Here is a 24,096-nt window from a genome sequence, read left to right as displayed (position 1 = left end):
TGCTCTGCAGAGTGCCCACACTGCAGGGTGGGATGGTGCCCGTCCTACCTCTTCAAAAGGCTGCTCCTTTGTGTGCAAAGTCCTCAATGTCCTCGCTTGGCTTTGAGCTCCATGTGGTACCGGCATGCTGGGGATGGTGAAAGCTGTTTGCCTCTGGTTTCAATGCAAGGCTTGGGCTGCCTTGGCTGCATGCAGGAAACTGCACTACTGGATGTTTTCAGCAGCTTCCCCTGGGTGCACGGCACTATTTAAAGTGAAAGTACTTCGATTTGGAAGAGGCAAGGATGAAGGTGAAGGCTAATAATGGAAGTCTCTAAATGCAGCTGACATCTTAGCACCCTGTGTCTTTCATGCTGTCCTTCATTTACTCTCCTGGTGATCTCTCCTCTTTTAATGCTCTGTTGTTTTTCCCCCTGTGAGCAAAGTGTGCTGAGAGTTATTGGGGTAGCTGAGTTTGATCCATTTACATGCCTGTGGATATAGAGGGGGCTGTTATTTAACACTGAAATGTGTGAAATGATCCATGAAACCTCCAGGGTGAACTATGCTAAGGGGCAGACTTTTATAATCTGTGGATTGTACTCTACAATACATGTATATATTATAGAGTATACATTTATAGGTCATGACTAATATGGAAACCCCTCTTATAGTTAATAGCTTCTAGTAGAGACCCATCCACATAACATTCCTATGTGGGTAGGTGGCTGTTGGCACCAGCAGTGGGATGACTGACTTTAGTTCTGCTCTGGGCTTCTCAGCTAGGCTCCTGCTCCTCCTCAGCTGCAGGACGTGGGCAGCAAAAAGGGCAGTCAGCCTAGATTATAAGAAAAGTCTGATACAAACAAGAACTTTTCTCCTCCTCTGTTGTCTGCCTGGGCTCTCCATGTAGGTGGCTTGGTTGGATGTGAACCCTACAGACAGCAAAACCTGTGTGAGGTGAATGTGACTCATACTGAAAGTCTCTTAAAGTCCACAGCAGGTGAGTTGGATGGTGAGATCCTGAGTCCTTTTCCACAGCCTTGAAATGGGACTATCCCTCTCCTTCTGCCTCTGAAGCTTCTCTGTTCCTCCCGCCTCTGCTTTGCCAAGTGAAAGTCCATCTGGGAGGTGTCCAACAATGAGCACACACAGCTAGCTGGTTTGCACTGAAACCTCGTGTATTTCACAGATAGGCTGAGCTTCCCCAATGTAGCTCACTAATCACCCTTCAGATCCCTAGGGCCTTCCTGTCTCACAAGAACAGGGGGAGCTCCTCTACCCCAAAATCTTCCTCAAAAAGCACTTGCTCAGAGGTAGCAGAAGGCAAAACAGAATGAGTTCCACAGCTGAACTCATATTCAAGGAATTATTTCAAGCAGTCTATACATTCCTTCTACTTATAATTTATTATTAACAGTCTGAGAGGAAGAAAAATAATTCATTAAACAATCAGTAAGGCATTCATAAGACATTACTGAGATCAGGTCTCAGGGAAACACATGCGCCTTCACAAGTATTAAGTTTTATCTACTCTTTTATGTCCTTTTACATAGGAAAGTGAAATTTAATCCAGCTGCTCTGTCTCTGTAGCTGCTGCTCAAGGGGAAACAAATTCAGATCCACTATAATCTGACTAATAGGTTCAATATCAACTCCCTCTTATCAGAGGGAAAGGAGCATGCCCCATACTTATCTATTCCCTGGTGGCCAGATATCAGAGCAGACCAGTGAGAGGAGTCCCCTTCTGGGAACTGGAAATTAAAATGCCTTGTTGTGAGACCCTTCTTCCTTGCTGCAGGCAGTTAGCAGGTGCTTTCGTTTCCAGATGGGAGTGGCTTGTACTTGAGATAAAAAGTTTGAGAAAGTGCAATTTCTCCCATAGCTCAAATCTGTATTCTTGGTTTAGCCAGCATGGAAGCAGTAAGGCACTGCTCGGTCAAACAGCCACTCAGGAAACCCCCACTCTCCCTCCACTAAAGGACATCTGGTACACTTGCCTCTAACCAATGATGGATGATTTGGTATTGTTGACAAGCTGAAGCTCACCCACATCCTCAGTTCTCACCCCCATACGTTGCTTTCTGAGCCTCTATCATTTGCTTGTGCTGTGCAGTGATGATCCTGTACGGGAAATGACTTAAAAAACATCATAAAGATATTTCTGGGAGCAGTGGAGTCTTCAAAGGAAAATTTTTGGGAAGCTGGAAATATGGTGGGAGGGAAAATATAATCTTTCTCTCATTTCAGATGAACTTCTGCCTTCCTTGAAATTCCTGTGAATTTCAAAGCCTTTGATAGTCATGAAACATCAGAGGAGCCTTTATGCTAAGCAAAACGTGTGTGAAAGCAGTGCTGCTTCTGATCCCGCCAGGAGCTGCTGCACAACCCGTTCCTCTTCCTTATGTTTGTCTTCCCCCAGCTGATGCAGTCGATTTGCATTTGTCTGGGTGGTCATGGCTGTGCCCTTATATCCTCTGTTGGGTGACACCAGAGCAAAACCCATTACAGGACTTGCCTGCATGGCCAGTGGCCACCCCAGCTGCTCCCCTGTGGGCCAGCCTCGATGATCCACAGGGATGGCTGCACTCTGAGCCCTGGGATGCCCTGGCTGCTGCAGAGTGCACGACTCAGGCTGGTTTTGTCCCAGCCTCCTATTACAGGGTCAGCATCAGGCAGCAAGGCCATGGCACAGGGGTTTCCTGGAAGAGCTCTGATGGTACCAGGCACAGGTGGCAGATTTATAGGCAGACACTGTGATATAATGCAGATATAATATATCTGCATATATATATGCAGCTATAATGCAGCTATAATGCAGCTATAATGCAGACAATGTGATGTGAATGCAGGTCACTGAAAAGGACAGCACAACCACCCGAGCTGGGGCAGCCTATCCTTAGAACAGCTACAGCCTGGGTACAGCCAGTGGTGTGGGGTGGGGAATTTCTTCCATGTAGCAGATCCAGCCACAGGAGACTATGCAAGGGATGCCATAGAAATTGCAAGAGCTGCAGAGCTGGAATATAATCCCCACAAGCCACTCCTGAAGAGGAGCACATATCTCTGTGAGTAGGTACAGGCCTCCCACTTCCTGCACCTCACTTCCCAGCTGCTTCCAGCAGCACTCATGGGTGCTCTATCATGGACTCCTTCCAGAAATTAGGCTGCCAGAGAACAGCATCTGGTCAAGCAAAGGGGGAGAGAGAAGACCACAGAGCAGAATTCCCAAGGGTAAAGGGACTTACCTGTTTTTCTACCTGGGTAATGGTTATCCTGTGAAGACTGTTGCATTCTTGTCTTCTTCACTCAGTGGAAGAGGCTGCCAGGGCTGCTGAGCATTGGCAGGTCCAGGCTGATCCCATGGGGCAGCCCCTGCTCCAGCTGCCTCATGCTTCCCTTCCCTACGTGCCAACCAAGGAGAAGCTGCAGCCTAAAGGGGCAGGACATGGCATGGGCACCTCCAGGGAAAAAATCTAGGGAAACTGAGTTGGGAGAAGACAGTGAGAGCACTGAGGAGCCTTCCTGTCACCACAAGCAGGCTGCAGGTGAACCAGGGTGTGCAATGTAAGAGCTGCAGCCCTGCAGCAGTCATTGTTTACTCATTGTGGAGCCATTGCCAGATGAGATTTGCCTCATCTCTCACAACTGAGGGCTTATTTGTGTTTGAGCTGCCCAGGTCAAATTCACCTCCAGGTATATCTCATCCATGTGGGTTTGAGAGCCCACACATGCTTCTCTCTTGTCTGTCACTGCATCTGTTCCCTGGCATTCCCAAGACTTCCCATCCCAGTTTACTTCCCCTGGCCCCTTTTGCTGCTGCTTTGCACCATGTTGCTTTTCAGGATCCTGTTTGTCCTCTGCCTTGCTCCAGCATGCTCCTTGCCTGTAGCTGTAGGTATCCCTCCAACAGGTAACTTTGTTACCCTTAAACTGAAGTAGTGGACTATTTTTGGAGTGACATCATGTGTTCCATAGCAAGTGAAGCTTATGCTTTCTGCTGGAGAAATGTTGAGAAGAAAATTCCTCTTGATGTGAACCAAATGTAGTTTTTAAACATGGGATTGGCACAAAGTACACAGGTAGTGACTTTCTACAATGATAAGCTGAACTAAGGAGTAGAGCAAGTTGAATCTTTTTTTTTTTAGCTACTTTGGCTGAGTTTCTGCCTTTGAACAAGGGTGGTTAGGTCCTGGGCAGGTGTGGGACACAGCTATGCAAGCATGCAGACACGGGTATGTAGGCAGAGCTGTGAAGCATGTCATGAAGAGTCAAAGGCCTTGATGACTTTTTGTTAAGATATGCCACAGAAGGACAATGTTATGACTAGAGTTATATGGACCGAGGTCAGCATATAAGTGAGGCAGAAGACTGCAAATAAAGCAACAGCATTGTTCCATTCTTCACATGACTAATGAAGCATCACTTGATAATGCTGATTGTCACTTGCAAACACAAATTTAAGCACAGCTCCTGTTCCCACTCTGCAGTGTTTATCACACTGGTCCCCTTCAAAATGGACTCACTTCTGCAGAGCCAGCAGAATGATTTAATGATTAGCCAAGGGCCATGCTGAGGATGAAATAAGCTATCACCTCAAATAACTCCCCACCCCTTCTGTGGAAAACATGCAATAATTTTTGACTGAACTCTGTTTGAAACCCAGTGTACTGATTTCAACCCAAAGAACAGAAAGAATACAGCTACCTAATACGTGCAGCTACAGCAGCACAGCTACCTTGATATCATGCTGCTTGTTACTGAAAGTTCTATTATGTATGATTTTTTAGTCTACGATAGAAGTGTCCAGTAGCTGAGGCAAGTGCACAGGTGTGGCAAGAGGAAGGAAAAGTATGCTGAAACCTGGCAGTATAGCAGGGTGGTGTGGAAGACAAATCCTCTAGAGGATGAACAATTCAGGAAAGTGTTACTGTAAATGAAGAAATTAAAAACTGTGGGCTAGCCAGAAAGTGTCCAAGACAAATTAGAAGGCTGGGTCATCATATGAAGTTTAACTGAGGTAAGTGATGGATTCTGCATTTGGGATGGGGCAAACTTGGATGTATGCACAGAATGGGAAATGAGAGTCTGGAGAGCAGTGCTGTGGAAAGGGACCTGGGGGTCCTGGTTGATGGCAAGTTGAACAAGAGTCAGCAGTGCCCTGGCAGCCAGGAGGGCCAGCCCTGTCCTGGGGGGCATCAGGCACAGCATCACCAGCTGGGCAAGGGAGGGGATTGTCCTGCTCTGCTCTGAGCTGGGGCAGCCTCACCTCGAGTGCTGGGGCAGTGTTGGGTGACACAATGTAAGGACATAAAGCTCTTAGAGAGTGTCCAAACAAGGGCCAGGAAGATGGTGGAGCACCTTGAGGAGCAGGGAGCAGCTGAGGTCACTTGGTCTGTTCAGCCTGGAGGAGACTGAGGGGAGACCTCACTGCAGCTACAGCTTCCTCATGAGGGGTAGAGGAGGGACAGGCACTGATCTCTGCTCTGTGGTGCCCAGTGACAGGACCCGAGGGAATGGCCTGGAGTTGTATCAGGGGAGTTTGAGGTTGGATATTAGGAAAAGGTTCTTCATCCAGAGGGTGATTTGGCATTAGAAGAGGTTCCCCAGGGAAGTGGTCACAGCATCAGCCTGACAGAATTCAAGAAGTATTTGGACAACACTGTTAGGAATGTTGTGGAATTCTTGGGGTTGTCCAGTGCAGGGCCAGAAGTTGCACTTTGAGGATCCTTGTGACAAACTTCCAACTCAGGATATTCTGTGACTCAAGGAAAAGTCTTCTAAAGAACCTGAATGATTTTGGGACATTGGTCTAACAGCAGACTAAGTCACTGGTAGAGCTGCAACCCCAAGCTACTATTCTTAAGCAGTAAAAATAAAGGAACTATTGGCCTTGCAGTACCCAGATAACCACTCACCACCTGACTGCTGTCAGCTTCCCTACGTGCAAGATCATTGCCTTTTCACAAAAACCTCCTCTGGGGCTTCTCATTTTCTCCTGATTCTCAAGTGGCACTTGGTTGACTGATCTATGTGGTGGTTTTCAGATGTTTTGGAACAGAGGTGTAAGTAAAATATCAAGTATTTAGTAGATCTCTCTATGGAGATAGCTGGACTCGACACCTCTTGCAGAGCTCTGGGAAAGGGAAGGAACAGCCCCAGTACAGAGGGGCAGGCAGCTCCTCCAGGACTGGAAATAGGGAAAATCACAGAATGACATTTCAGTTGCAAGTAAAAATGAAATATTTTCTTTTAATATAGTGTGGTTAGTTTCCTTCTTCTGCCACACACGAAAGAGTTTTCAAAAGCACATGGAGCTAATACGTCTGGGCACCCATTAAACTGGTAGAAATAATTTCTTTACTTTTGTAGGGCAAAGTAAAGCACAACTGCTGCTTGAAAGAAGAGCTGGTTGAAGATTGCACCCATCCTGCAGTAAGTTTTAGGGGGATTTTTTCCTTGCTAGATCAAACACAGTTTTTCAAGTCTTTTTACATGAGTGAGACGTGCATTGTCAAAGTCAAGTTTACTTTGATTTGCACCTTTTTCTCTACGGATGCAACAGAGGAAACGTCATCTGATCATGAGGCCCCATGGATATCTTTCAGTTCTGACAAGGGAGTGAATGCAGGTAATCTGCTCCCTTCCACCCCCCACCAAACAAAATTTAATCAGAAATAATCTGATTTCTAGTCTAGCCAGAAAAGATCAGATGAGCATTCCCTTCACTGAAAACTTCAGCAACTTCTATTCAGCCAGTAAAAAATAAGTGATTCCAGCTCTAGATTTCCAGGAAATTACCAAATCTGGTAGGTAGTATTTGGAGGAAATGTTGGGGTTTGCTTGTTTTTAAAATCCCTGCATAATATTTATTATGTACATGCTTCATAATGCCATAGTAAATAACTGTAAATTCTCCATTTCACAAAGTTAACAGCCCATGTGCTTTCTTGCACTCAGAAGAATCGATCAAGGTGCAGCCTGAGGAGTTTGGAAAGGTCATTTTCAAGACTAGAGAGAAATTGAAAATGTTGCTGCTAATCAAAGAAGGGATATTTAATATCTTTTTGACAAGAAATGCAAATAACATTAGTTCCAATACTGTCCCTCTGGCCTAGAAGTGTTGTTAAGACAGTTCTTGTACTTTAATATAAATATTATCTACTTCAGTGTCCTCTGTTGTCCTGGCTGGATAGTGTGGTGTTTAGTGGTGCAAAATTCCCACTAGTGCTTGGGATCACATCACCACTGCAGGTGTTGCCTTTTTTGCAGTCGTGCTTCTTTCCTGGGAAACCAGCTGGAGCAACTACAGGCACTACTTCCACCTTCTCCTTCCTCCTCCCTGTGCTTTTGAGCAAGCTTACGTTACCTGCAGTCTCTGGATATATCTCCCTCCCTGCTGTCCTGTAATATCAACAGACATTCCCACCTTGCCCATCCCAGTCCTCTTGCTCTGAATGCTTAAAGACATGGGAGCTCAGCACTGCTGGTGGGGATTCAAAACCCAGCCCAGGCTCAAGTGCCAGATTTGGGCTAAACAGCTGCTATGTACTGTCAGGTCTGCACATGACAATGATTTGTGCAGCCCATTGCTGAGCCAGTTAGAGCCATTTGTTTATAAAATAAAGAGACAGATAAATTCAACTCTTCCCCTTCTCCTAGCAAGCTGATATCATGTGCCTATCTTAAAAATGGCTTGCTCCAGAATGCATTAGAGCTAAATTACCATTTATGTTTGTCACAGGGATTGCTAATGTGTAATGAGATTTTAGAGTTAATGTTTTGTACAAAGCACTTAGCAGAGCTGGGATGAAATTGGTTCAGGAATCTGATGTGGTGTTTTAATTAAAGATATTTTCCAATCAGGGCCAAGCAAACTACTTGTCAGAAGGTTTTGTACCCATCAGCCAGTATACCAGTGCAATGTTGGTCTCGCTTTCTGCTTTCAGATTTTCTTCAGGGAATTAGAGGAGAGAGCCTCTCCAAATCTCATGCAGAAGAACCTTTCTTAGCTGCAACCTTTATAGGAGAAGAAATATGTATTTGATTCTCTGAAATCTTTCACCTGGGTGTCAGTAGTCTGGCTCATTGCAGCGTGACAGACACCAGCCTTAGGCTGCCTTGCTTTTGTTGAACTTGTAGCTGTAGGCTGGTGCAATGCACTCACACAGACTGAGAGCAGTGGGAAGCCCAGTGCTGTGGGTGAATCCTGAGGTTTTGTCTGCTGTAGCAGCATCTTGAGCTCCAACTGCAGTTCCTTGTGTCCTCTACTGTTGGGCATGATTGCCAGGGAGGAAGCAGGAAAATGGGTGGTGCGGATCCAAAAAGAGAAGAGGAAGGATTTCCAAAAATTGTACCCGGTAAAACCAGCATAATAATGACTGAGGTGTCTCCGGCTTAAACGGGCTTCAGCTGTATGATTCAATGTAAACATCAAATGCATGTTAATAGGCACAACTTTTATTGATTTCTGGATAATAAGGGTCATTATTACCAAATTAACACTTTCTTTTTTTTTTCTTAGCTACCTCTGGTCCATGCAGGGAACGTCAACCACCATCAGGTCTTAGGCTGGGATATCTGCTTGAAACAAAATCACAAAACTATAACCAGACACAAAGAGCAGCTCTCAGGGCTGGTGTCAGACACAGGCAATGTAAATCTCTGGCAGAAAACCAGCTTCCATTGTCAGCATTTGCTCTGCCCATCCTCCAGCCATGAGAAACTCATCTGGGTGGAGCTGTGGAAGGAGGCTGAGGGGATGCAGGGAAGTGACTCCTGCTGGGAAGGGGCAAGAGGGAGGAGTTTCCTTACTCAGTGCTCCTCCCACTTAAACCTTCTTCCTTTCTGTTCCACCTCGACAGCTGTGGCCGAGAGTCCCGTTTTCCCTGCACTCCCTGGTTTTTGCCCCACTCCCCTCTCCCCAGGCAAGGGAGGACAGCCCCACAGCCAGGGCAGCTCTTCTGGAGGCTGAGTCAGCTCCATGGATACAGGATAGCACTGCTGGAGATCCACCCTGCGGGGGTGTGCAGCTGTGACACCACAGCATCATTAACTTGGATAATAGGACTGAGCCACAGCAAACCACCCTGGATTTGTATAGCTCCATGCCGTGTTTGTTTTTGCAGTGTTTCTGATATAAACCCCTTTAGAGCTGCTTAGCTGAGAACCTTTTGGTAGTATGAATTGCATCCTGCTTGCTATGATAATAGAAAAAATATCCTTCCTTATATGCTCATGATTTCAAGTACATTTGGTCGGTTGGTTTGCTTGCTTGTTTTTCTAAGAAGGGCAAGAAGAAAGCTTTCATTTTATAGACAGTTCTGATGTTTTAACATATAAATGGATGAGGGTTTTTTGTATTTTTCTTTTTCAGGTTTGCCCATCTACAGGTTCCATGACTGTTTGGAAACAGATGAGCAGTAAGTAGGAATTTTAATCCCAAAAGCAAATTGTAACCTAATCTGTTCATTAGGTGAATTCTTTAGCCCAGTATGGGAATTTGCCTGGGTGGTGTAAAAGGGAGCTATTGACTAGAATAGAGAGATGAAGGTGAATGTTGCAGAAAAAAAAAATCTCATATTCTTACCTCTGCTGTACAGTGAATACATGTATATGCTGGATATTCAAACATTTTTTGTTACATTTTTTTTTATTATAACATTTTGTTTGCATAAGCCTTACATCACAGGATTTTAGAAAATTCCAAAGACAGAAGGACATCAAGGTGCATATTCAGGTCAGCCCCTCCTCAGTGAAATAGCATCCTACTCCATAAGATATAACACACACTACAGCTTCACTGTGCACCTCTTGGCCAGCCGTGTGGGTGCTTTATCCCTGAGAACACTGACACCCACTTAATGAGTGGTGTCGACCTTTTCAGAGACAGCAAGGTACAGACACGTATGGGGCATCTTTTCCTGCCAACCCCAAGTGTTCCAAAGGCATGAGTCAGATCTCCCTGTCTCGTAAATTATGAGACTAGATGAAAAAAATGTTAATGAAAACACCAAATAAATGTGTTGATGTCCTTCTCTGCCATGAATTTTATGGAGTCTATGGATTTGAGCCCTCAGAGGTCACTCAGGTTAAACTTTAAGTCTTTTGTTCTCTATAAGTGATAGAAAATTCTGCTGATTCATTCAATTACAGGACTAAGTTACAGACGCTGGGGAATTATGGTGAACTCTCTAAGAGAGGCACCTTTGTGGTGAACTGTCTGTTGCAAATCTCTGCCAACATGTGCTGAACTGTATGAATTAAATTCTGCAAAATGTGTTAGGCGATACAGAGAGCTGGACTCGCATCCACAGGGATGGTGCTAAAGCTTCTGAGTTTCCTGCTCACTGCTGCCAGGATGCTGAACCATTTCATAGGAGTAAGTCCCTGTTGTCAGAGATCCCCTATCCAGAACTGTGGGGTAGAGAGAAAGAGGAGGTCTGGGTTGGTGGAGAACCAGGAAAATGAGCCATGAAGGGACTCCCCATTCTTTTTAGCATCTGCAAGAATGAGTATACTCTGTAGGAACTGACCACTCCAATGGAAAGGCTGAGGTAGTATTTACAGGATTGTTTTGGTAATGCATGAGAAAGACCCACACCTCCTTCACTTTGGAAAAAGAGTGAGTGAGTGAGTTTTCTGGTGAAAAGGCCAGATTTTAGCACAGGGCAATGGCACCACCAGGTACATTGTGGAGTTGAGCCATGGAGCAGGGGCTTACGCAGATCTCATTGTTGCAAGCACTGCCTTCACAATGGCTTTTTAGGTACCAGCACTACCACTACAGATTAAAGTCTTCTGCAGCAGTCGCAGCACTCAGGTGATCAGGCTTGGTGTTTTTGAGAGGAATTATCTCACATTGACGTGTGTGTGTGTGTCTTATTTTACAGTCATACTTTCATCCAGCCTCTGTTACTGTAGGGTCAGTCCTCCTCTCCTCTTGTTGTCTGCTTCTGAGAGACCTGTCCCTGCCAACATGCCTTTGACACAATTGGTCGCCCTGGTGTGAGTGAGGCACCAGCAGCAGCAGGGAGGTGAGTTAAAGCAGCAGGTGTAGAGGTGCTCACGAGCCGTTCTCTGAGCATGGCCTCCCACTATCTGCAGTGGTGTCCCTGTGCTTCCTGTGGTGTTGAAGCAGGAGAGGTTGAGAGGGATGTAGCAGGGACAGCTGAGTGCAGGGATTGTCCTTCCCTAGCACAAGTAAAGGTGAACATGAGGATGTGCTCCAGGCACATGTGTGCGCATGAACCTTGAGCTGACTCCTGAGGAGGTGATTTCAGAGAGCAGCTGAAGGTGAAGATATTAGGCACTTACTAAGTCAATATATGGATTAAATTTTCAGTGAGAACCTGCTGCATACTCAGGACTACTTGAAACCAGGCCATTTTTTTAAGCTGTGGAGTAGCCAGTACCAAATTGCTAAGTTGTGCTTCTGCTGGACCCATTCAGGCAAGGAAGTCATTAACCATGTGCCCCCCTTTTGAGCTCCCATACCTCATGATGCCTCTGTTCCCAAGGGCTCGTGTCTATTTTGATTTTATGTTCAGTCTTCATTTGTAGCTTACTCCTATAAAGTGATGCTTTTCCTTCTTCTGCACTGGCTTTTTTGTTCCAAAAGGCTTTGGTAGCTTCAATTTGAGGTGTCTCTTTTTCATCTGCAGAGACAGGGCTTTCAGACCCTTCAGGTGTCTGGCCTTGAATCCTGTCACATGTTGGGGTGCCAGCACTGTTCTGGAGGCTGCTGCCATCCATTCCTCAGTATCTCACTGCTTTAGCACTTTTGGCTGTGCCCTCTGGCAGCCTTCACTTGGTGCCTCGACACAACGGTTTTGATACTGAAAGAGGTATTTCCCAAAAGCACCACTTTGATGCTTCTCTCACTAGTACGAAACTTCTTATTTTATAAAGTGGTGCATTTTCCAAGCCTCTGTAGCAGGACTCATCTTGCTCCACCCGTGGATTCATGGGAAGATGATGCCAGTGGGATGCCCGGGTTCAGCAGCTGCTTGTGCTAGTGTGCCTGTTTAGCAAGTACAGATGGAAAATGCTGCTGTTTTCTTCTCACTGATCACTGTCCAAAGCATCTGAGACTCCAACAGAAGAGCCAGAAGAGAGAAAAGTTTCTCTTCCCACAGCTTTGTTACTTTCTACCCTATCTCAATTTCTTTAAAATTTACCATGCTGTACTTAGGCTTGGCATTGTAGCTATGGTGGCCCCTCAAGATAGGTCTGTTTTGGCACAGGGAGGGCTGTAGGGACCTGCAGGAAGCAGTTGAGCTCAGGTGTAGAGGGACATGGATTTCTCCAAGCCAAGTGGTTTGTTCATCCTTTAATTATGCCCTCTTTTTCCTTTTCTTTTTTTCCTTGTTGCTGGTGCAGGTGGCTGGAGTACGCTGTGCAGTTCTGTTACAAGCAGATAAAGACATCTGTAACTGTCTATATCTAGCAGCCCCGGCCCTCTGCCATTTTTCTTTTGTTGTTTTAATACTTTTACAAGTGGTTCCCTCTTAAATTTCCAGTGAAATGAATAACATCAACTGAGCTTGTAAATCTTTCCCTCTGAAGAGGGAGGAAGATACTATAGGCATGGGATGCTGCAGGAGGAGCTGAGGATGACACAGTTGCAATTAGGCTGAACAAGTACAGCAACTTCCCTCTATTTCCTTTTCCTCCCTCAGCAAGGTGCTCCTCTGCTGCCCATATAGAATTTCTTCTCCCAAATGTGGTTTCCTTCCACACTCTGCTCCTTCCAAAAGTAGTTGATAATGGGGTGTGACCCACACCTTGAGGGTCCCCATCAGTCCCCTGGCACCTCATCAGTCCAGGGTCTCATTGCTGCATTGCTTTATTTCATTGTCTACCCAGGTAAGGTTGCTTTTCCCCTTTGCCAGTTTTGCTGTACTGAAGCATCCCTGGCAGGAGTGATGCCATGGTTGAAGGGAACATTGCTGCCAGCCAGCCCCTGCCTGTCAGTCACAGCCCGGCATGCTGGTGACAGGTGATGGTCCCTCTGGAGATTGTCTGGACCCCAGCCCTGTGCTGAGAGCACCGCCACATCTGCGAGGTGCCAGGGGCAGTGGGGCGACGGGGTCAGCTCTCCTGCTGCTGCTAGCTTCTGTGTAGGAAAACATCACCTCCCTGACAGGCCACTGTGGTGGGAACATTGCATCTCTGTGTAGGAAGGTACCATGGCACAGCAGACAAGGCCCTTCCTTCCTGCCTTCCTACCTTCCAACCACCCTGCTTGCCCCTGCATCTCATGATGTCTGTGGGCAGCAGCACTGAACAGAGGGATGTGCTGGCACAGCTAGAGCACACTCTCAGGAGGCTCCTTAAATTGCTGTTTTGGTCATGATCATTCCCCAGAAACCTTCTCTTTGTAGAAAGGCTGTTATACTTTGCGAAGTAATTGCAGCAGGTGCCTTGCCCTTCCCTGCTGCCCATCGGTAAGTGGCTTTTCTTCTCTCTGCTCACGATGGGCTCACTGCTAAGTGCTCACTGTGCAGGACGTCATGGAGGGCTGGACCAGAGCCCTCTGTCCCTGCTGTCTTCCTCTTCCAGCCTTCTATGCTTGCCCTGGCATGGACTTTTCTCACAGGAGATGTAGGGATTTTTTTCTGTAGTGCAAAGCTTCTTTTGAAAACCCGTGAATTCCCGACTGCTCACGTGGCGGGGCCCAGCCTGGCTGCGCAGCCAGGGGTGGTTTATTATGAGAAATGGTCTGTCGGCTGCTGCAGACTCGCAGCACCATAAATGTGTTTTCTGCAGAAACACAGGAGTGGGGAGAGACAGAGAGAGATTAGTTGTGAGTGGGAGGGTGAAGATATGGGGAATGGAGGTCACAGGAAGTGTGGGTTTCAAAACAAGACTAGAATGTAATGCCAATTGCCTTGTGATTTTTTTTTTTTTTTTTTTTTAATAAAAAGGCAGATATCACTGGCAGGTTTCAACATTGGCAGGTGTCCAGAAACTCCTTCCAACTCTATTAACTTATCTGTATCAGTTCTGCAGCCCACCTCCTGTCAGCACTGCTCATGGGGCCAACAGGAGAGTACTGTTGTGGTGTTGGGTCACTTGCTTCTCAGCCATCAGATCACAAAAAGAGGTTGCTATTTTTTGAGACTGAGAGTAAATTGGAGAAAAATCAGTGGGTCCATGTCTGACTGCTGACCAAATCAAAGCCTCATTTCAGAGTGGGAAGCATCAAAGAAGGTTTTAAGTACTGAATATTTGTCACTGACTTTACAGGCTCCATTGCTTTTACCCCTAATCTTCCTCACTTGCTCATGCTGTGCATGCAGAGGCAGGGAGGGATGATAATGGACTTGCAGTTGTACTTGCTGTTCCCATAACAAATAGCAGGATCTTCACATAAATTGTTTGAACATGTAACACTGCTCTTATTTCTTAACGATAAGGGCTTAGGAGCTGCCCTTTACCAAAATGAAAGAAATGAACCAAATGTTATCTCTTTGTTTTAAAAAATGATCCCTGCAACTATAACAACAAAAAGCCATTATGATGATCTGTAAAGGCCTTGCAAGCTTTTACAGGAGAGATTTTCCGCTCATCCAGTCTGGCTTTGCTCCCATTCCCTCTCCCTGTTCCCAGCCCACGTGGTTCAAGCTTTCTAGGGCAGTTTAAGCTCCTAGACACAGCTGAGCTGAATGACCCTGGCCTCGAGGACATGTCAGAGGTCAGACCTGGGGGGAGAAGTATCTCTGGATACTGTGCCTAAAACTAAGTTCTTTAGATCTTGCTCTGGTCCCAAGTGCATCCATCATCAATTTTATATCTGTACTCACTATTTACAAAGGTTTCTTGTTTATCATTAAATATTTGCTTCAAGGCTCTGCATCTGTTGTTAAGCCCAATAGCATTGTCTATTGCTTGTGCCAAGGAAAAAGATGTCACCATAACTTTTCAGTACTATGGCACAGATCTATCAGATGGCTGGTGTTGGACCTCTGGTAAGCCATGGTGAGCTGCTTGCTGAATCTGTCCTGGACCAGTGGACAGATTAGGGGTGAGTTTAAACTTGAAATTTTCTGAGTTTAAAAAAATAACCCCCTCCTTTATCTTGCATGTAATAGATCTCTGTTTCTGGGGGTAGTGGGGACAGATTAAAAAAATGCATTTGAGCAGCATATACAGAGACACCCATGTATGCAGACACGCATTAGAGTTTGCACTGATGAGTGAGGTAAAAAAACCTGATGATATGAAGTCTCTTTGTGACCATCCCAAGACAAAGCTTAAGCCCTTGAGTGGTTTCACAATCTCTGGAACAGGAGGCTTGGAAACTTAACCCCTTTGATTTCTGCAGAGCCCTCCTAGCTTAAACATGCTTATGTAGGCTAATGCACACACCCATTAGCTTTCCCACTGTCAACTGCTGTTAGTGTAGCTGCTTAGTGCCCAGCTGGGAAGGAGATGGATGGACTCCTCCAGATGCCATCCTGCTGCTGCTTCTTTTAGATCAGTCCTAGGGGATGCAGACCCTCTATGACTCTCCTTGAGCTGTGAGTGGCCAAGCGAAGCAGTCCATACACATGCTCTCTCACATTAAGTTTTCTATTTAACAACACCCCACACTATTCTTTGGTATATTAAGTGGAAATAACGTTTTTTTCAAAGTGGATAAGCATAACTGCTTCCCAGGTGGAGAAGAAAGAGCCACTGAGGGATTCAGAGATATGGGCTGAGCCAGCTGCAGAAATGTGAATTAGCTCCCCAGCTGTAAGATCTGCCAGTCAGCCTTGTACCTAATCCAGTATATCATGGCTGAAACCTGGAGTTGGCATGAGGAAGTGCTGGGAGTGGAGGGGGAGACAAAGAAAAAAGAGAGAGGATTATACATGAATGAGATAAATGAGACATATAAAGGCAAAATTCTCATCTGTCTGCAGAGGCCTTATGAACTGAATAGCTGGTGATAAGAGCAACTTCCTTCCATGCATTCTGTATCAGGTATTTAGCATGGCTGTGTCTCAGCAGTGTGTCCCCCTGTGCAAGACTGTAAGGAGATGATCAGCATCAGTATGCTGCATGTAGTAGAAAGCGGGTGGATTTGCTTAGCTCTATGGGTGGCAAAGACTTGGGACCATTTTTTATCGTCCAGGCAGGAGTTAATATTAATGTATTTTTCACTGTCTTCCTTTGGATGCATCACAAGATCAGTCTATGCAAGGAGAAGCCAGGGGCGGAAAGGGGAGGGAGAGACATCTAGAGCCAGTGCAGATGGGAGACATGGCTGAGTGATGGAGAGTGAAAGATGCTAACCAGGCTCAGGCCACACATGAAGGGCTGGCTGCCCTTCCTGACCCTCCCTAACTGTGGAGAAAGACAGACCTTGCAGGGCTGTGGCTGGAAGGGAGCACGCTCTTTTCCCTCACATCTGCTGATGTGAGACTGTGGGGTCTTTGTCATCTTCCAGAAGGAATCCCCTATTGGCAAGGAAGAGAATGGGCACATACAGAGTTGATGGGAGTGTTGTTCTCACAACTGAGCTAGACAGTTGGGTGGAAAGTCTTCCAGCTGCTGGACACCTGCTACTGGAGTAGCTCCACCTCCACTGCTTGAGAAACCAGCCTGTCTTGGAAGTACAACCTGTGGGTGGAGACAGGAGAAAGTATATCCAAATCCTAAGCAATTTCTGCTTTACTGAGGTGTTGCTGCTTTATACAATTAATTTCTGATCTCTTGTTGACAATTACCCTAAATCAAAATGAATAGTCAGCTGGCTGCAGTGCAGGGGTGTGAGGTACAGCCAAGGGTGTTTTGGCAGTGGATGGAGGAGAGGAAGGGAGAGAGCTGCTGCATTCTGATTCAGACCTCATCGCTGCTGCTAAACCTGGGTCTTGCAGCAGGGAGAGAGGAGGGCAGCGCTGCCCACCAGTTCCAGGTTCCAGGGTCTCAGTGCAGTCCTTCCCTCTACCCAGGTCCTACACAGCCCAGGAGAGGACTTGGCATGGTATGGGACATCCACCCACGCTGGCCAGAGCAAACAAGGTGGCTTCTCAAGGTGCTCAGAGTGGATCTAAACTCCTCCAAGGAGCTGCATCAGGGTGGAGGGTTTGACTGTACTGGTTTGGCCCTAGGGTGGTGCTGGGCTGCTGTGCCTGATTTTCACACACACAGCCTCAGCCATGCCCTGGGGCTGGCTGGCTTTGGTAGGTGGGTACCACAGGGATGAAAGAAGACCAGGGGGTCTGCCCCTGGGTCTCTCTCACCTGTGCTGGCTCACAGGGCTCTGTGCTGATGTCTGTCAGAAGCCTGCTGTTATTTAGGAGAGAAGTTGTCATCCTCACACACCCACAGCTCCTCCGTATTTGCCCAACCACCCCAGGCTGGGGAAAGCAAAGGCTGTACAGATGTGTCTGCACTGACCTGTGGCATCCCAAATCGAGGGCTGTGCTCCCTGGGGAGAAGCTCCATGCTGTCCTGTTTAGGCACTTTGTATTGCTTAATTGGAGTTGCTACGGAGTACATACATCGATCAGTGGAGCACAAAGTGACAGGACAACAGCTGTCATGTGTCTCTGATTTTCCCTCTCCTCCCTGAAAGAAGTCGGGACAGAAGACTACATGTGTTTGTTGGCCCACAGAAAAGCACACATAGTTGTGTGTTTGTGTGCCCTTGATGGCACATCCTTAGAGGAGACACAGTCGGAGCCGTGCCCTTTGTGGGCAGCACAAAAAGGGGCAAACCTGCAGCAGCCTCTCTCTACAGGCTGAGCTTCAGCTTTGAGGCTGCTCTGACCCCATCCCGTTCCCCTGTGCTCTGAAGCCAGTGAGCACAAACACGGGGGTGGGAGGACAGTCCAGCTTTTATTTGTTTTGCACGGTGGATTTTGGTGTTTTCTGAGTTCAGGAATGCTGCCTGCTCCTCCGCCTCCTCTAGTGCAGCTGCACCTCTTGGTCCCAGCCCCAGCTGCCACAGCTTAGCTTTGCCTCCAAACACATTCTTTTGCTGGGTGCAGTGCCTCTGTGCTCTTGGATGGAGATTGGCTTGAAGATGTCTCTGTCTGCATGGCATCTGCTTCCCTCTGCCTTTTTAATCCTCTGCATTTTCCATAACCTAACATAAACGAGTAACAAATCCGGGATGCACTTCTCCAGCCAAGGGGACAGATCTGGGGCCGTGGATTTTACACCTACTGTGATTTCTGCAGCAGTCCATCTTTCTTCTTCTTTTCTCTTTTTTTTCAATACACTTCTGAGAAATGTATTCTTATGTCAGTAATGTTCAAAGGCAAAAAGAAAAGCTGCCAGAAGAGAGCTTTAAAAGTCTGACATATTATCATTCAGAGAAGAATTTTCAGTGCAATTATTCTGGATTTTTTCCAATAAATAAATTGTGCAGACTTTTAAGGGAGAGCTTTTAGGTTAATGGAAATATTACTTAAATTAAAATACATCCCATTCAGCCATCAATTCCACTGTCATTGCAGCATGTGTTTAATCTTAATGACATGCTCAAATAAAAAGGAAAAAACTGATTTGTTTTATTGTGTCCAAAGCTGAGTATGATCTGGTGTGGAAAGTTAAATACAAGCCAGAGTGGGCACATGGCAGCATCAACAGAAGCATGTATCAACAGAAGGTATATTGCACAGCACTGTGCATGGGAATGGTAAGAAACATGTTTCATCTTGTGTTTTCAGTGAATTGATTCTTACTTTTTTTCCTTATCTTGGTGACTTTATCAGCCTTCTACATCTTACAGGCTCTGTCCCTTTGTTTTTTGGAACCTCACACAGGGGAGAGTGGATCCCAGATTCCATCTGAGGCAGGTTCCAAGTTCACTCCTGCTCCAAGGAAATGGTGGGCAACTTGGAGGGGAGCTGCCAAATTCAAATGATGTCTTGAACTCTGGAGTTTCCAGATGAGCTCTCACCAGACTAGGTTTCACACCACCTGCATTAGGCCCTTCTGCATCCAGCTGGGCTGGACAACATGAGAGACAACTCCTTGGGCCTTTGGAACCTGTGCTTTCCATTCTGGCAAGGGAACAAGGTCAACAGACAGGTGAGTGAGCAAAGAGGAAAAGCTAACTGGCTTCTTCCTCTTTTGCCTTTTGATTTATGATTTATGCTGGATTGGGAGGGGCAAAGTCAGCAGAGGAGGTTTCTACATTTTCTAGCGTGTCACTTGTCAGCAGGTGACAGGACTCTTGCTTGGGATGGACATGAGCTTGGCTGCTCACCCACTGTAGGGTTTTTAGTCTTGACCACCAACTGTGGTGCAGGTGTGTGTCCTTGGGTTGGTCACCCAGGTGTCAGGTCTGCTGCCCAAGGGACAGCAGATGCAGAGGAAGCCTGGGAAGGAGATCAGTCCAGCAGTCTTTTGGAAAGAGAGCACCCTTTTGGAAAGGGTGGCTCTTAATTGCAGGGCCACGGGGAGCAAGGACAGATTAGCTGGCCCAGACAAGATCTGTTACATCACAGCCACTAGTGCTGTGTTGCATCCCCACCCTGAGAGTCCTCTGGAGCCCGTCTGCCCTTCTGGAATACAGATATACCAGGGATTTTCCCTGAATCCTTGCTGGAAAGCAGGTGGGCTGCCCACCCAGGGCATAGAGTACAGCACTTAAAACATCAATTATAAACATAGTGCCCACAAAGTTCAGGCCTGAGGTCTTTAAATGGGCTTAAGAAGGGTTTCAAGGCAGCATCTACATGGGCCCATCTGTAGTGAATATACTTAGTGACTCAGTTCAGGCTTAAGTCCAAAGACTGGAGCATTTTATTCAACAGAATAAGCCAGCACAGGGATTGAAAGGTGAGAGGGATCATTGCTTATTGGTGTCTTTCATACTCATGGCAACATCTGATACCCATGTCAGGATACGTGCAGTAACAGCAGTCTAGGTGATAGCTACTTCCCACCTTTCAGATGACAAACTGGCCACTGTTACTGGGGACACAGGATTGCATCCAGAAACACTTCATCCTGTGGAGAGAAGTGAACAGGTTTTGCTGGCTGCAAGGGCAAGTTCTCCTTGCTGTATTTGTCCTTCACTGAAAATCTTAGGGCAGGAGAGCCACTTCCAAGTGGAAGGCACAACAAGGCCAGGCCTTGAATCTGTGGAGATGTTACGTGGAGCTTGTTCTCCAAACTTTCCTGACTTCTCAGTCCATTCAGCAACATGCTGGGAAAAGTACTGGATCTGATTTCATGCCCCTATGGGACTTGGGGAATGTTTGTAGCAAAGGGAGAAATTACTCAGTTTGAATCCTGGGATTCCCTTGAACATTCCTTGCTTATGAGCAATTGAAGAGGCATTTGTGATTCTGACTGCTGCGTGTTGTCATGGCTACTTTTCTGTCCTCCTGGGGTAGGGGTAGGCTTTCACTTAAGGGCACTGTAGTTCATGTCAAGTGGGTTTTGTTCCTTTTTTTGGTCCTTCTCCACGTTCACATGAACTTGTTCTTGTTTTCATCTTTCTAGCCTGCTCCTTCCTCTCAGATCTTCTGTCTTGGTTCAAAGGGTCCTTGTGCCAGCAGGCTAATGCATACCTGGTACAACGTAGGGACAATTCACTCCCAGGGAAACAATGGGCAGTTTGTGCATTCTCATCATCACCAGGGGCTTCCTGCAATGGAAAATGGAAAATAGCTCAAGGTTTCTAAGGCTCTCTTCTCCCAAAACAAAATAAGCCTGTAGGCAGTTGTAAAATCAACACATGTCTGTTTTGGCCTTGAGCCCACCACTGCCAATATTGCCTTCTTTGGGAAGTGAATTCCTTTGTATTATCCTCTGCTTCCCTGTGCTTGAACTGTCTGCTTTGCAGGACCCTGTCTGCTTAGTGCAGTCCTAGGGTGAAATTAGTGCTTTCCCTTTTAGCAAAGTATTTTCTTCATATGACACTGCTTCTTTGGCTGTGGTTGCCATTCATCACACTTACAGTAAAAGACCTCCTTGGTATTAGTACATTCTGACTGTTTCCCATTTGGGAAATGAGCATAGCAATTCTTCTGTCTCTCCTAGGGGCATTCTGAAGAAGCTGTGTTGAATTATCCTAGCCTCTGGTCTGTATGATTAGTATATGTGATTACTGCCTGTCATCCAGGTAGATTTATGTAGACAGGCAATGTAGGATATAAGATGGACCTTCTAAAAATGGGAAAACTCATTGGTAACAAGTGCTCGGTGGTCACTTTGACCTGAGAGCGGTGGCAAATCTTGTGCTTTCCTGGTTTACCAGGGACACCCGTACTGCCTGCAAGCAAGAAAACATCTCTTGAGGGATTCTGCAATAGTGGGAGGCATACATGCCATGGGGGATGAATTTGGACTCCATGCAGTTTATCTATGGAGCAGTCACTTGTAATCATTGCTAATCCAATGACAGTAGTAAATAGTTATGGACTCTTGCATAGATTTATTGGTCTGAGGATAAACCAACTGGCAGAGATAAAGCAAGGGACAATATTTACCAGAAATAAATGTTGATGTTTGTGGAATAACTAGAGTGTGTGTTCACATCTATTTTGAATGTTTTTGTGAGAGATACCTGAGAAGTCTCTATTTTGGGTATATCTTCATAGGGGTAATAAGTTTTTCTCTTAAGCCAATATTCTAAAGGGATACATTAAATTAAAGGTTCATTTTAAAACTATTTCTTTTCCCTTGGAAGGTGAATAATATTTTTCACTTACACTGCTGCAGTCCATCATAATGTTTATATTTTCATGTGTAATTTGGTTATCTAGTGCTACTTCAAGCTCAGTATTATTCATTTCTGATGAGCAAAGAACAATTTGAGTTCTGGCTCTTTACATTAAATTATAAATTAAACCCATCAAATAAAAGCTTTCCCCCATTAATTTTGATATTACAAATGCCATGGATGTCCTTGGGGACAGGGTTCTACACAATACTCTTACACTTAAACACTCACCTAAGTGTTTGCAGAGTCCTCATTTTACTGGCCATCTATGTGCCAGAGGCTCTTCTTGTGTTTAACAATTACAAGTGATTCCAGTGAAGACCTTGGTCTTCAAAGTTTTGTTGCAAAAATGCTGACCTGTTTTTCATATTCCAAGAGCAAAACTGGTTAAAGGAGAGAAATCTGGGCTGTCCACACTGTGCGTGTGGTTGTTACTCAGGGTCAGTGTTTCCCTGCGCAGTCAGGCAGGGATAGATTTTTATTTGCTCAGGTCTATCTCACAGCAACAGAGAAAGACTTTATAAACATGGGAAAATCTGACACAATAAAGCTAGCAGGGGAAACTGTCCAGTCTTTTAGAACTAATATATATGCATGCATTTAAGGAATGGCATATAATGTAGCTGAGACAAAAATCTATTGAAACATATCAGAATTGTGAGAATTGTGAAGTGAAACATTGGGTTATGGATGGATGCTGTTTCCTGACTAAATAAACATCCTTTGTGGTTGGCTTTGGTTTATTTTATCTGTTTATTTTTCACTCTCACTGTTCGGTGGGGGGTTTTGGGTTCCTTGGACTCTGCAGAGGATCAGTCATTTTTTCCCTGTGGCACTCTCAGCAGAGCATCTTCATCCTTTGTCTATTCACAGCTGACTGGGTGCACTGAAGTGTTCTTTTTGTTTCCTAAAATCTTAGTTGTGGAGAGAAAAATAAAAAAAAGAGGGTCAACTAACTGGGCAGGTCCCTGTAGGGAACTCAAAGACCTTGCTTTTGTTGAAATTGCTTGGAGGGCCATGATGTTAATATTTTCCACCTGATAAGTTAGCCAGACACAACAGGTCATGGTTAGCTTTTACTGAATCGAGAGAAGTGTTTTCTTGGGGCTTGTTTTGTTTTGTGTTTTGGTTTTTTTTAATACAAATCCTGACCAGAGCCAGAACCAAATGACAGTGTTTGCACCCAGTTTTCTGCCAGCACCAACACAAAATGATAAAATGGCTGTTTTGCTTGTTTATTTGGGTTTTGGTGCCTTTTCTTTTTTTTTTTTTTTTTTTTTTTTTTTTTTTTTTTTTTTTTTTTTTTTTTTTTTTGTCCTGAGCATAGATTGCCAGTTCTTGTTTTCTTGTTTCCTTTTTTCTATATTTTCTGCTTCCCTGGAGTATTGCCACTCTGCTGCAGACACAAGGCCATAACCAGATAAACTCTCGCCTTTGCACCTGCATTTACTTGCCTGCATTTAGGATGGAAGCAGTGAAGAGCCCTTCACAAGGGCTGCGAGTGTAGGACAGCAACTGCATCCAAACAGCAAGAGTCTCTGCGCATGAAACAGAGATCATCTTCCCTGTTTCCAATAGCACCTGCCTACCCTGCAAATTAATCTCTGGGAGCCTGAAGATAGGCACCCAGAAAATGAGGTACAGACAGTAGCAGTGTGTGACAAATTTAGATTAGGAGTGATCTTTCACAGCCAGAGTTGGTACTCATTTCTGAACTCATAGGCAGCAAATACTCATTGACATCAGTGGGAGCACAATGGGGGCTCGCCTTGCCCACAGTTACTGTATTAAATGACCTGTAACTCAAAAGGTCTTGGATGAAATTTTTTATTCTACACCAAACACATTAGTTTACAGTGATGTTTTGCTCAAGACAAACCCTGAAGAAGTGATAAGATAATGGAAAACCACAGAGGGAGAAAGAATAAATTAAATCTAGGTTATTCTATTATTGATTTTTTTAGTCTAAATATCTGTGGATAATTTTGTTCCAGTTCCACAGAAACAGTCCTTCCTTTGTAAAAGAAATTTCAGATCCCACAGTTTCCAGAACAAACCATGCACTTGGAAGGTTTTATCATTGAAACTATGCTCACTGTTGAGTAAAGAGAAATTCCCTCCTATTTCTTATCATTAATACAGGTCCATAGCTGACCTGCTGGAGTGTCCTAGTAGTCTGTTGATGGCGCTAGTCAAGAATATTGCAACTTCTGCTGTCTCTAGGTACGTGCCTGAACTGACATGTTTCTGAAATGCCTTCTTCAAACACTGTTCCATTGCTTTTTCATTGCTTTGGGAATTCAAATGGAAAGTGCATTCACTCCTTAATATAGAAAGAAAAATGGAAATTATATATTAAAATATTTAAAGTGGTTAAATTAGCAATCAGCACAAAGTGAGTTTGGTCCATTTTTTAAAAGCAGCCCCCCAATAACAGGCAA

The 24,096-nt window shown here is 45.3% G+C and overlaps 1 long non-coding RNA gene across 3 annotated transcripts; it reads left to right on the top strand.

Annotated features, from left to right (window-relative positions):
* The first annotated feature begins 8,753 nt into the window (after positions 1 to 8,753).
* On the top strand, positions 8,754 to 23,858 carry LOC137471149 (uncharacterized). 3 transcript variants are annotated; one of them, XR_010997443.1, is made up of 3 exons: positions 8,754 to 9,155; positions 9,356 to 9,401; positions 23,798 to 23,858. It is a non-coding gene; the product is annotated as an uncharacterized lncRNA (long non-coding RNA). The 3 variants fall into 3 exon arrangements; XR_010997442.1 differs by lacking the exon at positions 23,798 to 23,858 and adding an exon at positions 10,888 to 11,365 and having other exon boundaries at positions 9,356 to 9,405; XR_010997441.1 differs by lacking the exon at positions 23,798 to 23,858 and adding an exon at positions 10,888 to 11,365 and having other exon boundaries at positions 8,754 to 9,235; positions 9,356 to 9,405.
* The last annotated feature ends 238 nt before the right edge of the window (positions 23,859 to 24,096 follow it).

This window comes from Anomalospiza imberbis, chromosome 3 (genome assembly GCF_031753505.1).
Source record: "Anomalospiza imberbis isolate Cuckoo-Finch-1a 21T00152 chromosome 3, ASM3175350v1, whole genome shotgun sequence".
NCBI lineage: Eukaryota > Metazoa > Chordata > Aves > Passeriformes > Viduidae > Anomalospiza > Anomalospiza imberbis.
This window is presented reverse-complemented; position numbering and strand designations above follow the sequence as displayed.